Consider the following 15634-nt stretch of genomic DNA (forward strand, 5'->3'; position numbering starts at 1 on the left):
AAATCGTATGTTCTCCCTCATATGTGGACATTAGATCAAGGGCAAACACAACAAGGGGATTGGACTATGAGCACATGATAAAAGCAAGTGCACACAAGGGAGGGGTGAGGATAGGTAAGACACCTAAAAAACTAGCTAGCATTTGTTGCCCTTAATGCAGAGAAACTAAAGCAGATACCTTAAAGCAACTGAGGCCAATAGGAAAAGGGGAACAGGTACTAGAGAAAAGGTTAGATCAAAAAGAATTAACCTAGAAGGTAACACACATGCACAGGAAATTAATGTGAGTCAACTCCCTGTATTGCTATCCTTATCTCAACCAGCAAAAACCCTTGTTCCTTCCTATTATTGCTTATACTCTCTCTACAACAAAATTAGAAATAAGGGCAAAATAGTTTCTGCTGGGTATTGGGGGGGGAGAGAGAGGGGGCGGAGTGGGTGGTAAGGGAGGGGGTGGGGGCAGGGGGGAGAAATGAACCAAGCCTTGTATGCACATATGAATAATAAAAGAAAAATGAAAAAAAAAGTATGAATAAAAGGCATACACCTTAAAAAAAATAAAATAAGATAAAATAAACAGGATGAGTAGGTTCTGGAGCTCTATTGTAAGTCTGCTGAATAGAATTAATAGCAATGTATTAAGCACTTTCAGAACTAGGAGGGTCTAAAATGTCCTCACCACAAAAAAATGATAGCAATGTGTGGATGTGCTCATTAGCCTGATAGCGGCAATCATTGCACATGTATCAAACCACATGGACCTTGTAAATATTTAACATTTTTCTCAATTTCACTTCACTATAGCTGGAAAGAAACAGTAAAGATGCAGGCTTCATAGTTCCTTAACTTCATCTGTAGCTACATTTTTTTTTTCAGGTGGGACTGGGGTTTGAAGTCAGGGCCTGGTGCTTGTGAGGAAGATACTCTACCATTTGAGCCACACCTGCAGTCTTTTTCTGCTTTACTTATTTTTCAGGTAGGGTCCCGCATTTTTGCCCCTGTTGGACTCAAATTATGATCTCCATACCTATGCCTTACACCTGGAAACACAGGTGCTCACCACCATGCCCAATAACCTTTTGGTTGAGATGGAGTCTTGTTAATATTTTGCCCGAGCTGGTCTTGAACCTGGATCCTCCTGATTTCCACATCCCAAGTAGATGGAATTATAGGTATGAGCCTGCATTCATTGGCTACAGATCACTTCACCATCATCTCTAGTGATTCCACTCCAGAATCCCAGTTCATATATTCCACTCGCTAAATTCAAACTTCTATTCTTCCAGTGTCTTTGTTCAACACTTCCCACTAAAACTAACCTTGGGCCACACTGGAGACTTTGATGTCTCTACTAGTCCTCTCCTCTTTTCACTATCTCCACATCCAGCTTAGACTGCCTTGTCTACCGTTCCAATAATGCTACAACAACCTTTGTCAAGTATATTGTACCCCGTCTCTCTGGGACGCAACCAAAGACTCCAGACCTACATCTGAGTGGTCGTACCACGCTCCAGAGAGAAGGGTAGATGGAAGATAGCTCCCTGATCACCAGTCTCAGGACGCCCTTCCATCCTGCGTGATAATCTTTTATTTCTCAGGCCAACTCACCCTCCTATTAATCTCAAAATGTATTTCACATTCCTCTGCTGTCCTCATGTCACCAACTTCCCTCCTCTCTTTACCTTCTGCCAAGGACCTATTCCCCTCATTTATAATTACAGAAGTCTTCAGAACACCCCAGCCAAAAATAAGACACTACCTACTCCTGTACCAAGCCTGACCTCTAGTTGATACAAGGCACCAAGAGTGTCAGCATCATCGAGCGATTTTTAGAATATCGAATTTTGTGGTCACACTCTAAACTTACTAAGTCAGAAAGTCTGAGAGTAGAGGTGGCAATCAGGGTTGTGATACACCTTCTGAGTGATTCTGGAATAAGGTTTGAGAACTGCTGTTAAAAGAGAATGATGCCTCATTCTCCCTAAAGTCAACCATCAATGTAAGCTTGAGATTCCTTCTTGGTAACTGTTCACCATTACCCCTTCTCTGTCTTATGAATTGAGCCCTTCCCTCTTAACCTTCCCACGGACACAAGCACATTCAAATCTCTTTTGCTCCCTTACTGGGAACACTTTACCTTATTGGCATCCTCTCAAAACTTTACGCCCTTGACTTTCAAGAGGTTACACTCTTGTTTTTTGATTCTACCTCTCAGCTAGTTTTTCTTTCTCCTTTGCTGGCTCATCCTCTTCTCTGCCATTAATTATTGGGAATTTCCCTTTTTATGTTACACCAGCAATGCTAAGTGTAATGCTTTCCACTTTCATTGTCCTGAAGGTTATCTGTATACAAATTTATATCAATAGTGCAGACATCTTCCCAGACCACATCAATTCTTAAGTATCTCCAAGATCTTCAAATTCCACATGTTTGAAATTCAGTTCATGGTCCACCCCACTAAACCTAGGTGTTTTGTAGTATCCCTTTTTTCAAAAACAAGTACCATCTTTCTCTTCATCCTGACCGAACAACTCTTTCCCCTTCATTAATTCACCCCTACTTTTCCAAGACTCAATTCGAACATCTCCAGTCTAATACTCATCACATTACAATGTTACTTCATTGATTTGATAATTAATGCTCACCTCTCGCATTATAATCTAAACAAGGTAAAAACAAAAGCTGTGCCTGATTTTCTAAGCATGACACACCAGCACATAGCACAGTTCCTCTACACAGTAGGAACTCAGGAAACAGTGTGAATGTACAGTTCTTTCTTAGAATTTAAGGTTTATGTGGCAGATTTTGGTTACTTTGTGTCAGAATAAATCATCCGAAATGTTTTGAATAATACAAATGACTCCAGAGACTTAGAAAAGACCTATACGATCATTCCTAAAGTTACTGGAGAGCAGACTGATTTCTGTATATGCATCACAGCCTTACCAAGAAGCCGACCCTTCAAGGAAAATGGGAAAATACTACCTTCAGGCAAAGCTTCAAAGCCTGGTTGCTGCTGACTGCGTAGTGCTTCAAGGCACCGTCTCGGCCATGCCCGGCCAAGGCTTTCAGCTGGGAAAAGAGCAGAGCATCACTCTCGAGCTTTCCCCTCTCGCCCTGAAAATGTTTTTGTATATTTGATATACCAGGGAGAACACAAGGCATATGAGAAAACACAGAACACAGAGGGGAAGAAATTGCTGAAGCTTAAAGGGGCAAATTGTGGCTTGCTACTTAATCATTTCTTCAATATTTCAAAGGATGAGCCAAATTTATGTGCGACTGACATTAAAAAATTGTGATGCCTGTTTGTCATTATAAATATAATTAAACTTTATAGATTTTGCTAGAAACTCAATATGGGACAGGCCCACTAGCCTAAAGAAAGATTTTGTGGGCCACAAAAATAACAAGTCAGAAATCTTTCTAACACTGTCAGGTAATCAGTATGTCACAGCTTTCCCCCATGAGGGGGACAAAACTTAATGATCATTGCCTGTCTGAAAACAGCCAACATCCCGTCAACAGATGGGTGACTGTCATGAGCCATTTGTTAACCAGTATGGGTTTCTTGGCAGCTCTCACAACATCTCGGCAAAATGACAGGGGAAGGCATGAGCAGAGACAGAAGGATGAACTCACCTCATTTGAAATTTTTCATGACATTTTATATACTTGGTAGGAAAATAATTTGCTAAAGTAATAACATGAGGAAAGAGAATCTTGTCCAACATAAATTGGAGTCCTTTCTCACAGCAACCCATAAAGGGTTTCTCAGAAAAGTTACCTTTCTGACGTTAGAATAACTAACATCAGAAATATCAAAACAAGCCAGATGTGCTGGCACACACCTGTATACCTGTGTTCCCAGCACTCAGGAGGCTGAAGCAGGAGGATCAAGGCCAGCCTGGACTACATCGTAAGACCCTGTCTCAAAACAAGAGAGAGAGAGAGAGCCGGGTGTGGTGGCTCACACCTATAATCTCAGCTACTTAGGAGGTGGAGATGGAGAGGACTGCTGTGAGAGGCCAGCCCAGGCAGAAAGTTTTCAGGACCCCATCTCATCATGGTGGTGCTGTCATCCCAGCCAAGCAGGAAGCATAAATAGTACGATCACAGTCCAAGTTGGCCTGAGCATAAATGCAAGACCCTATCTTAAAAATAACCTGTAGGGCTGGGGCATGGCTCAAGTGGTACAGTGTCTGCCTAGCAAGTGCGAGGTCCTGTGCTCAAACCCCAATACCACCAAAAATTTAAAAAAAGACTAAAGTAGGCAGTGTATGCCCCAAAAAAAGGAACAAAGGAAGAGCTCTAAATAACTCCAGTGATTACTTTAAAACATTATCAATATTTATTCACTGTTTTTCTTCTAATAATCTTGATTTTTATATTGGTTTCTTCATTAGATCATTCACAAATGTTAATTTTCAAGGACAAATCCAAAAATTCAAAAGGAAAGAACTATATCCCAGAGAAAGTTCTCCATCTTCAGACTAAAGCATAGAAGAATGAATAGATGCTTGTTAAAAATTCAGATCCAGCTGGGCATGGAGGTACACACCTGTAATCCCTGCAATCTGGAGGCTGAAGCAGGAGAATCTCAAATTCAAGGCCAGCTTGGGCTACCTGGCATGGCCCCACCTGAAAAACAAACAAAAATTTGTTATGTTGAAAGTAAACGGATGCAATTGGAGAACATCATGCTAAATGAAGTTAGCCAGGAGCAGAAATACAAAAGATGCGTGTTTTCTCTAATACATGGAAGATAGAGCCAAAGATAAACATATATACAAAAACAAGGATGATCATCTAGAATCAGTTGTGGAACATGTTTGTAACAGTGGAACTACTCTATGGAACTTGAGGAAAGAGAGAAAGGAAAAGAGAATGACAGAGCATCAGTAATATCATATACCATAAGATGTGAAGGAAGAGGGGGAGGAAGGTAAAGAAGTAGGGAGAGTTTTCTAAGGGATTGAATAGACCAAAGTAAAGTACACCCACAGTGGATATGTGTTGAGACACCCCAGGTCAACTTAAATATTACTAACAAAAATCAGGACTGAAAAACAGGCACAATGTTGGGGGGGGCACTAATGGGAGGGGGAGGGTGAAGGAAGGAGATTAAGGTGAGGGTATCTGGTAGATGGACTTCAATACCTGTATGAAACAGAACTAGAAAACCTCTTGCAACTGCTTTAAGTGGGGTGGGGAGGGGGCCCAGGGGGAGAGACATGGAAGCAATGTAACCAACATACAATACAAGTCTAATTGGAATTGTCACTAGGAATCCCCCCTGTATCATGAATATATCCTAATAAAAAAATTTGTAATACAAAAGGAAAAAAATTGTTATGGAAGAAAGAAATTTAGATTACTCTTAAAATATGTAAGATCAAGAAAAGTAAAGCCTGAGTTACTCAACATCTAGTCAAAAGCAAGATCAGAATATTTCAATATCATCTATTTTCTCATATAATCTAGTCCTAGGATGCGGCAAATTTTGTAGATCCAAGATCAAGTGCTTCTCAGTCTTTCCTAGTACGACACAGGGAGCTTGCTAAACTGACTCCAATGGAGTCGGTCTGGGCTGGGACCGGGTTCTGCATCTCTAATGAGCTCTCAGGAGACACAGATGCTGTCAGACTTCAGACGCATCGTTCTGGACACAGGTGCTTAGACTTCAGCGTACATCAGTGTCACCTGGAGGCCTGCTCGTCTGCAAATTACTGTCCTCACCCAAGCTTCTGATTCATGTTACCCAGAGGGAGATTAGACTGACGTAGCCACCAGCCAAGGCATGCTGGCAGCCACCACAACCTTGAAGATGCAAAAAGCAGTCAGTCTTCCCTGGAGCCTAAAGAGGGGGCTCGGCCCTCCCTACACTTGAGTGGAGTGGGGCGGGGTGGGGAGCCTGCATGTCCCTCAGGCTCACAGGGGTGCTAATGCTGCTGGTCCTGAGATTTATATTTTGTAAATTACAGTTCTAGACCACATCTTGGGGAGGCATTATCATTGAGAAATGAAAGTCTTTCAGAATTTGGATTTTTCTCTTTGCAAACTTACTGGAGAGTAATGACAAAGAGCAAACTATGGTATTCTCACAAGTCATAGAAAAGATTAAAACCACTGTCTTCTATTTTCCTTTGTTGGTCTTTTGGGGAGCAGAATAATATGAAAGATCATGGATAATGCCAGTCTTTAAAACAGATGGAAGCCAGGTGCGGTGGTGCACGCCTATAATCCCAGCACTTGGGAGACTGAGGCAGGAGGATTTGAGCTCAAGGCCAACGTTTTGAAACCCCATCTCAAAACACATACACACACACACACAATTAAAAATAGATATGATAGTAGGATAAGAATTCATTTGAGGCAAATATAACAAGAATTCATGTACCTGGAATTTAGACTTTATTTTACCTAAGTAGAAAGCTTTGGAATGATGTATCACTCTCCTCTAAACCTGTAACCTAATAACAGGTAAACTTTGCCAGGAAAAAAACTCACCCCGCAGAGGCACTTACAGGACAGGGAGTGAAATGAAGCCAAGAGCTCTTCTACCACCTTCATGTGACCCCAGTGAAGCCCTTTCGGCCAGAAACTCCTTCTGTGATAAGCAGGCCAGCAGCTGACTAGGGCTGACACTTGTCACCTCAATGTCACAACTGAGCATAGACATAGAGTGGTACAAACACCATAAGGGCCCCAAACTCCCACACTTTCTATTCCTTCAAGATAAAGATTTAAGGGCCATGTCAAAACGTGTTTTAGGTGTAGGGTTAACCCATAGATATTGTCAGTGCTCACCTGGACTGGATGCATGCATGTGGTCATAAATGTGTGCCATTGTCTGCATTGGTAGTGGTACTAGAGACAGCACTGTGAACAAAAGGAGCAAAATGTCAGCTCACACATTTGAAGGTGTATCAGGAGCTAGTAAATAAATAAGTGAACGAGTCCATTTCAGAGGAGGGGGCCAGTGATATGGAGAAAGGAAACCAGTCTGAGATGCTTCATGACATTGCAGGGTCAGGGAAGGTAATTAGGGAGTCAGGACAGATAAGAAATAGCCAAGTGCTGGCTTCATCAAATTCCCGAGTCACAGTCACTTATTATTTAGCATGTGGTTAGGGCATAGGAGGCAATGTCTGATGAGGGAGGAGCAGGGAGGAACTGGGAAAGTCTAGAGGACTGGGTGCTACGTGGGAAGCAGAACAGGAAGGGGTGAGGACTGCCAGCCACCAAGGCCTTGGGTTGCCACAAGCTGCATGGGGCATACGTTTTCGGGAGGTTAGGTTTTGAGCCACACCTCTCAACTATTTTCAAATTCGTGCATTGAACATAGTCAAGCCCCAATCTGGTGAGGTTCTGCCCCCAGATGAGTCATGGCAGCAGTGAACCACTTAACTATTTTCAGGTTTGAGCAGCTGTGAGGCCCAGCCCCACAGGGGCGCACTTCAAAGACTTGGCAGTGTTCTCCATCTTTTCGTTTGTGAAGCAACAAGGAGAAGCACTTGTTGAACTTGAACTTCGTTTGTGAAGCAACAAGGAGAAGCACTTGTTGAACTTGAACTTCGTTTGTGAAGCAACAAGGAGAAGCACTGAACTTCTGTCAGTCTGCCCAACATGGTCAGTGGAAGTTTACCGAGGATCCCTGCGAGGCAGATGTGTGGATGAGGTTCTTCCATGAATTCAAAGGAACAGTACCCCAGCCCCCGGCCTGAACCACACCCTACCTCCTAATCCTTCACCCTTCTCCACAGGCCACCCCCAATTTCTTCCCATCGTTCATTTGAATAGAGTCAACTTCAAATACAGCCAGAGGTTCTGAGTTATTCAAGAACAGTACTTTACTGGGTTCATCTCTTGCTTATTGGTTGCTATTTCTAAAGGACTAACAGGTCATAGATGACAATTGTGAGTGCTAGGGTTGCCCTTGGTTAAAGGTGTGAAAAGAGGGCAGTATGGATGAGATCCTTCTCCTCCATCTGCCTCCTCTTCCCATGGAGGCTTCCCAGAGCTCTCTTGTGGGGAGCCTGCACCTATTTTCATCCTCTGGACACCATGCCCATGCTCTGAAATCTCTGTCATCTTCCTTCATTACAACTTACCACCCTTGTTCCCATTCCCTCACATCCCCGATAAGTAACTGATTCATTTGACATCTCAATTCTAGAACACAATGTGTGTTTGCCCTGCTAGCAGTGATGGAGAAATGATCTCATGAAATAAATTAGTTTAGACAAGATGCCTGGTTTGTTCATACCCCCAGAGCGTGGGGTGTGTGTGTGTGTGTGTGCACCGCAGGCTGGGGAAACAATACCACTGAGATTAGTGGAAAACCTCCTTAAACTTAAAAAGTGTAAATTCTCTGCCCATCCCTGGCCTTCAGGTCTGTGCTTTTCCCTTTGGATGACTCCTATTCACTGTCATGGGGCCTGCACAACGGTAATGGAGGATTGCCACTTTCTGATGTCACATAGCTGCTTATTAGAGGGGGTGTAAAAGTCTTTTTCTAAAAAATTGCAGGAACCAGTGTGTGGGGGGAGGAGTCCCATTGTGTACCACAGAACCAACTGCTTGTGATTACTGACTCCTGCTGCCCCAAGAATATCGCCCATCACCTGCACATCCATGTTTATTGCGGCACTATTCACAATAGCCAAGTTATGGAAACAGCCAAGATGCCCCAGCACTGACGAATGGATTAAGAAAATGTGGTATCTATACACAATGGAATTTTATGCAGCCATGAAGAAGAACGAAATGTTATCATTCGCTGGTAAATGGATGGAATTGGAGAACATCATTCTGAGTGAGGTTAGCCTGGCCCAAAAGACCAAAAATCGTATGTTCTCCCTCATATGTGGACATTAGATCAAGGGCAAACACAACAAGGGGATTGGACTATGAGCACATGATAAAAGCAAGTGCACACAGGGAGGGGTGAGGATAGGTAAGACACCTAAAAAACTAGCTAGCATTTGTTGCCCTTAATGCAGAGAAACTAAAGCAGATACCTTAAAGCAACTGAGGCCAATAGGAAAAGGGGACCAGGAACTAGAGAAAAGGTTAGATTAAAAAGAATTAACCTAGAAGGTAACACCCATGCACAGGAAATCAATGTGAGTCAATGCCCTGTATAGCTATCCTTATCTCAACCAGCAAAACCCCTTGTTCCTTCCTATTATTGCTTATACTCTCTCTACAACAAAATTAGAGATAAGGGCAAAATAGTTTCTGCTGGGTATTGAGGGGGGGAGCGGGAGGGGGTGGAGTGGGTGGTAAGGGAGGGGGTGGGGGCAGGGGGGAGAAATAAACCAAGCCTTGTATGCACATATGAATAATAAAAGAAAAATGAAAAAAAATAAATAAATAAAAGTTATCAGAAACCCAAATCAAAAAAAAAAAGAATATCGCCCATGACAGGAAGCTGGTTTCAGAAAAGAACCCCGGAATGTGCATTCAGAAGCCATCAGCACACCTCCCCAGAAGGGGATGCTGAGTAGATTAAAATACTGAGGCGCTCAGCCACAGCCCCAGTGCGCAGAAGACAGAGGAAAGGTCTCCTAAAACATCCTCCCCTCGGATGTTAATGGCCCACCTCTAATCACACGTCATTTATTGAATGTGAAAGGAGGTCTGATATGGACAAGCTGTGGTGACCTGGTAATTTATTTTACTTCTTCATGTCACAGGCAGGTTTCTGTGGGTTCAGCAGGGTCAAAGAGCTTAAAATGTTATCTAGAATAAGACAAACATGTAATTTTCCTCTTGCTTTATTCTTTTATTTTGTCCCTAATGATTAATTAAGAGACATTCCTTTACTTAAGCAATGTGAGATGGGGTTGTACCAATCTATAAGGTAATTCATAAGAGCTAATGTCTACAAAATTAAGCTTGCTTGGAAATCTGTAGACCAGAATTTCCAGCAGCTGAGGAATTCTTACCAAATTTTATGTACACCTCCCCTCCATTTTTCCTCTTCGGTAACATCCTCCCCGGCTTAAATTTTCCATGGGGACTCAGCCCGCCCCGTAAAACCTTCTAGAGTGATGTGTCTTCTGGCTGGCAGTGTTTGAAAGTCAAGCAAACAGCCTTCCAGGGCTCACGTTGAGTTGAGAAAACATTTTCTGCATGACGTTTAGGGCCAAATGAGGGACCAAAGTCCTCATTCTTTTACAGACTAGGTTTACGTCTCCACAGGCAATGTGAAATGGAGTGTGGAGAAATGATCTCATGAAATAAATTAGTTTAGACAAGATGCCTGGTTTGTTCATACCCCCAGAGCGTGGGGTGTGTGTATGTGTGTGTGTGTGTGTGTGTGTGTGTGTGTGTGTGCGCGCGCACACACACGGCAGGCTGGGGAAACAATACCACTGAGATTAGTGGAAAACCTCCTCAGCAGCAGGAGAATCACATTTTTCCACTGGGCTCCACCACTCCCTAACCAGGTGACCCGGGGAAGACGCTCCAAGCCCATTTCCTATCTGTTAGATGATCTTATCAGACCTGTTCAACTATTTAACTGTGTGAAGAGGAGCCCAGGATGCTGAGGAGAGCACTGTGATGAAATATCATAGTTCAACATTACCGCCATTTAATGTCCCTCTAATATTGCACCTAGTTGCATAGACACACATGATCACTTTCTTGGGGACATGCTGACACCACAGCTTTGACCTGTCGATCTCTAGATGAACTCACCATCTCTGCAATGATCCCGGCCATAGCTGCCTCCAAAGTAAGAGATCAGAAAAGGAAATTGAACCTGAGGCTCTCTCATGGAAGGCCAGGGCATTAACCATGGGGTGCACACTGTGGGTTTTTCATCTGAGTTGACTGGTCAGATTCATAAAATCTCTGTCATTTTTCATCAGGAGATTCCAAGTTTTAGCTACTTATTGTCCCTCATTATTTCACAGCCAGCAGCATATTTTCCTTGTAGCAGTGCCTAACTTGGAATAATTTTGGAAACCACAATGCTTATGAGGCCTGGCTTACTGGGGTGCTATCAAGCAAAGCTTCTCTTTATTAACAGACTGGGTTAAATATTGCTTATATTTGCATCCCGGTGTGCCCTGCCATTTAAGCCTTTTTCCATAACCCCCACTACAGAACATGGGGATAATTCAACCTGGGCTTCCCCACCCCCCCACCTCTACTTGTCACAGTTTCAAGGAACCTGGTAGGAACATAATTTATGTAACTCCCCATATTCATACTGAAAGGCATTGACCATTGAGTGGCAACAGCGGTAACAGTGGTTTTCATGGCCAATGTGCCTCAGTGAAATATAGTACAGGATTGCCTCTGCCGCCTTCAAGCCACAGTCTACCCTTAAAAAATTAGTGTCCATGGGTGGCTGTCAATACAGATCAACCTAAGAGGAAAAATATGCTCGCTAAGACGTTCTTTGGCCTGGACTATATTGCACAAGAGCATGGTAATTACAGATGGATTTTTGCCTCTTTCAATGTTTCAGTTCTTTTCCTACACTGCCTCCTCTGTGAGTTCATTTGGCTCTTTTTTGACTTGTTTGACCAAAAAGAGTGAGTTTAGGTCACTCAACTTATTTAACAACACACAATTTGAGTCTCTATGTTCAGAAGTACAATTGTTTATATATTTCACTAAGTGTTGTTTTTTATAAATTTAATGAGATTATGGAATTAACACATTTCTGTCTAGTAAGAAGATTTGGGTCACTGAGTTCCCAGTCAGAAAAGATGAAAACACATGGGCAGAGAGATGGGAGAAGAGGAGAAGTGAGCTGTTCAAAGAAGAGGAGAAGGAGAAGGAAGAAAAGAACAAGGAAGAAAGCAAGCAAGATTTATGCATTTTCACTTTAGAATCCAGGAGAGCAACAGCCTTGTGCAAAAAGTGTTTAGAGAACCATGAAGCCAGCAGGGTTCCTGCGCCTCAGGACACTGATGAACCACGTCACTCCCGAAGTTCACAACAACCACCCTTTTAAAACCTCAGGAAAAGACAACATTACAACATTCCTAGCTCAAACCAGGCCAAAAAATGAGTTGTTGGAGCACTTTACTCCAGAACCTAGCATGGCTCCCAGAACACTCAAAAACTCATTTGGGGATGATGAATGAGTGAACGCAGGGTTTCCCTTGGACCTGGCCGACTAGCTCAGGGACAGACTGGTGGCATGGTTGTGAGCCTCAGCTCTGAAGCCAACTTTGGTAGCAGATCCTTTTTTGTCAACTACTTCTTTGACCTTGAACCACTTGCACCCCAGCGTCCTTATTTGTAAAATGAAGCTGTCTAGGATTATAGTAACGGTTATCAGGTACAGTTTCCTTGGAGTAGTGCATGACATAGAGCAAATGCTGTTACAGCACTTACAGGTCCAATGTGTCACACAACACTAAAGAGCACTAATCACATCAAAATCTATGGGAATGACCTCCTCTAGAGTTGAATGGAGAACAACTTGGAAGGTCAAGTAACAACCCTGACCCTTTGCTATTTTTGCTTGTTTGCTTTGGTTTGGTTTTTGTTTTGGAGATAAGAGTCTTGCTGGATATCTGAGGCTGGCCTAGAACTCATTAGATAGCTCAGGCTGGTCTTGAACTTGTGATCCTCCCGTCTCAGCCTCCTAAGTGCTGGGATTACAGATGTGCACCCTTAGCGTGCCCCCCCCCCTTGCTATTATCATTATTATTATTATGTTCTACTTAGGCCCATTTTTTTATTGTGTTTTTGCTCCAATATACAAAAATTAAGAAGAGATACATGAGTATGTGTTTATGGGGTACAGAATAAGGACTATCCTTTTTAATGAATATATAAGAAAGCCAAAACACTTTCTGCACTGTTCCTTTTAAACATTTTCCTTAACCAAGTCAAGCACAAGGAAAAGTCACCTTCACTAAGAGAATGAAGGTGCATTCATTCAAATAGCTAATCGCACAGTTCACCCAGGACCAAATCTGTCCCAGGGTAAAGAGCCATCACACTTGCCAGCCTGAATGTTATTCTGGGATAGCCTGGAAGAAGTGGACTGTGTTAAAGGAGGTATAAAAAATGGTTGTCCAGAAGTCTGTCTACTAGAACATCTAGGTTCTATCTCCAGAAACTGAGAGCCTCTCATCACATGACGGACCAAAGCAGAGAAACCCAGCCTTGTGCAATTTCCTCCTGATGAAGCAGAATTGTTTCCTTGTCAGAAACACATGGGGACAGTGGCCTTAAGAACAGAGGAAGCAAGTCCCACCCCCATGAGGTCTAGCTGTTCCTTCCCTCTCAATCCTCACCTCAGTGCCCGGCATGGTTTGTAAGGATGGCTTCACAGACACATTCAAAAAGAAAAACAAGTTAACTTTACAAACTCAAATGACTTCGTTCCAGCTAGAGAATCCCTTTCCTCCAAGAAACCTGAGGTCTGTAGACCTTTATTAAACAAATCCTTCCAGAAGTTGAGTTTGTTTTTCCATGTTTACCTCAAGGTAATCAAGTAACTACTCACTATTCATTTTTATCCCTACCTCTAGAGCCTAAAAGAAAAGAGTTGCCCACCTGGCTCCAACCCAGTTATTAAGCAAAGATAGCTGGATAGATAAGGATTGTAATCCAAGGAATGGCAAACTTAAAAACAGTGTGAGTGTTCTTTCACTTATACCATACTACCACCACTGAGTAGCTTCCCACAGAAACACTTGCTGACTTCAAACACAAAGTGCAAGCACTGAATTCTGGGTGGATCTCAGATTACCATTGTCTGAAGTAAAAAATGAGAATAAGAGGGTTATGGGGCTAACAGGAGAGAGGCAGCAAGGGGAAGAGGGACAAGACATGAGTCCAGGGCTGGGGTGAGCTCAGAGTAGACCCTTGCCTACTGTTCATGTGCCTATGTGTGACCCCAGCACTGAAAAAACAGATAGAAAAAATAAAAAAAGACATTGGGAGTATTTGGATTGCTACCTGCAATTTAAAATTGCAGCAGAATTTTAAAATGCCACAAGAGGTCAGTTCTCCAGGATGGATGGATGAATGAAGAAGGTCCACCAGAAACTGTCTATCTCCCCACTCTGTCTCTTTTGCATACCTTTAGCCACAGGGTCCTGAGGTGGCCAACACACCACCAGAAATCACATCCATATTCTGGAAAAAATAAGACCAAGACAGGTGCCGGTGACTCATGCCTGTAATCCTACCTACTCAGGAGGCAGAGATCAGGAGGATCCAGGTTCGGAGCCAGCCAGGGCAAAAAGTTCAAGAGACCCTATCTCATAAAAACCCATCACAAAAAAAGGACTGGTGGAGTGGCTCAAGGTGGAGTCCCTAAGTTCAAATCCCAGTGCTACAAAAAAATTTTTTTAAAGGCCAAAGCCTTCTTCTTGGGGGGCTCTGTCTTTTTATTTGTGAAAGGAAGCCAGTCTCAGAAGATTTCTGTCTATATCGCATTGGCAGAACTGAATCTGGTGAAATGGGGCTAGAGAATCCAAGCTTCCCAGCTTCTGAGACAAAGGAATCAGAAGGAAAGATGCTTTCATGGACATGGACCCAGCCAACCCAGCTCAACAAAATGGATTGCAACAAGGGCACTTGAAACGAAATCACTGTGCTAAACTAGAAAACCTCCAGGACGTCCTTAAGTATTTTAGATAAGCATCGTGCTGTGATGGGACCTGAAGATTAAAGATCAAGTCACATAGCACTGTATCATCTATTCTGTGTTTGGGGTGGGTACGGTGGACCCGGGGGAAACCTACCTTAAGAGAAGGAATAGTTACAATGCAATTAACCAGATTAATTGGGCTATGTTTATTCCAACTTTAGTTATTCTCTGTGGCATAGAGATTAAAAGCGTGGGCTTGGAGCCCACCAGGCCAAGGTTCAAATCTGACTCTGCCCTTATGACCTTAGAAGAAGACTTAGCCTCTGTGCCTTGGTTACCTTTGTGTAAAATTCTGTTTATTCAGAGTGGTAATTAAAATATACAATCACGGGCTGGGGATGTAGCTCAGTGGAAGAGCACTTGCCTAGCATGTGTGAGGCTCTGAGACGAATCTCCAGCACATCAGTAAAAGAAAAAAAAAAATCAGGTAATTGTGTAAGACACCAGGACAGAACCTGCCACCTTCTTTCCAGGTAGTAGAGTTGGAATTGGAAACAAGCTCCCAGCCAGAGACCACATTTCCTAGTCCTCTGTGTGGCCATGTGACGAGGCCCTTGCCAATGGAATGCTAGGAAAATGATGATTCTCAAGCCAGAAACCTGCCACACACAATCCTTGTCACTTCCTGCTCACTGGGATGGCAACGAGTGTGGCCTTGTCAATCACTGTGAGTCAGAGTGCTTCAATGTCTACACCATTTCTCGTTAGAGAGAAATAAAATTCTACATTCCTTAAACTACTCCTGTTACAATAGCTTAACCTACCTTGACATTGGTCCTGGCACACAGTGTGACCTCAGTAAATTATAGCTACTAGTCAAATAACCAAGAAGAAGCATCATTACATAGTTTCCTTTGCAGTGAAGTCCTATCACTGACACAAATAAGTCACTGAGTCTCTCTGTCTCTCCATCCTAAAATCAATAAAGTGAACATTTTACAGAGATTATGAAATGCTTATTAAATTCACATTTTCAAAGAGCCTTCAGAGTCT

General features: G+C 42.9%; 1 long non-coding RNA gene across 1 annotated transcript; it reads right to left on the minus strand.

Moving 5' to 3' along the window:
* Window positions 1–4173: 4173 nt before the first annotated feature.
* Window positions 4174–10139, minus strand: LOC141423888 (uncharacterized). The gene is made up of 3 exons (XR_012448650.1): window positions 9954–10139; window positions 6811–6882; window positions 4174–4641 (listed from the first exon to the last, which is right to left on the minus strand). It is a non-coding gene; the product is annotated as an uncharacterized lncRNA (long non-coding RNA).
* Between the last annotated feature and the right edge of the window lie 5495 nt (window positions 10140–15634).

This window comes from Castor canadensis, chromosome 6 (genome assembly GCF_047511655.1).
Source record: "Castor canadensis chromosome 6, mCasCan1.hap1v2, whole genome shotgun sequence".
NCBI classification, from domain to species: Eukaryota; Metazoa; Chordata; class Mammalia; order Rodentia; family Castoridae; genus Castor; species Castor canadensis.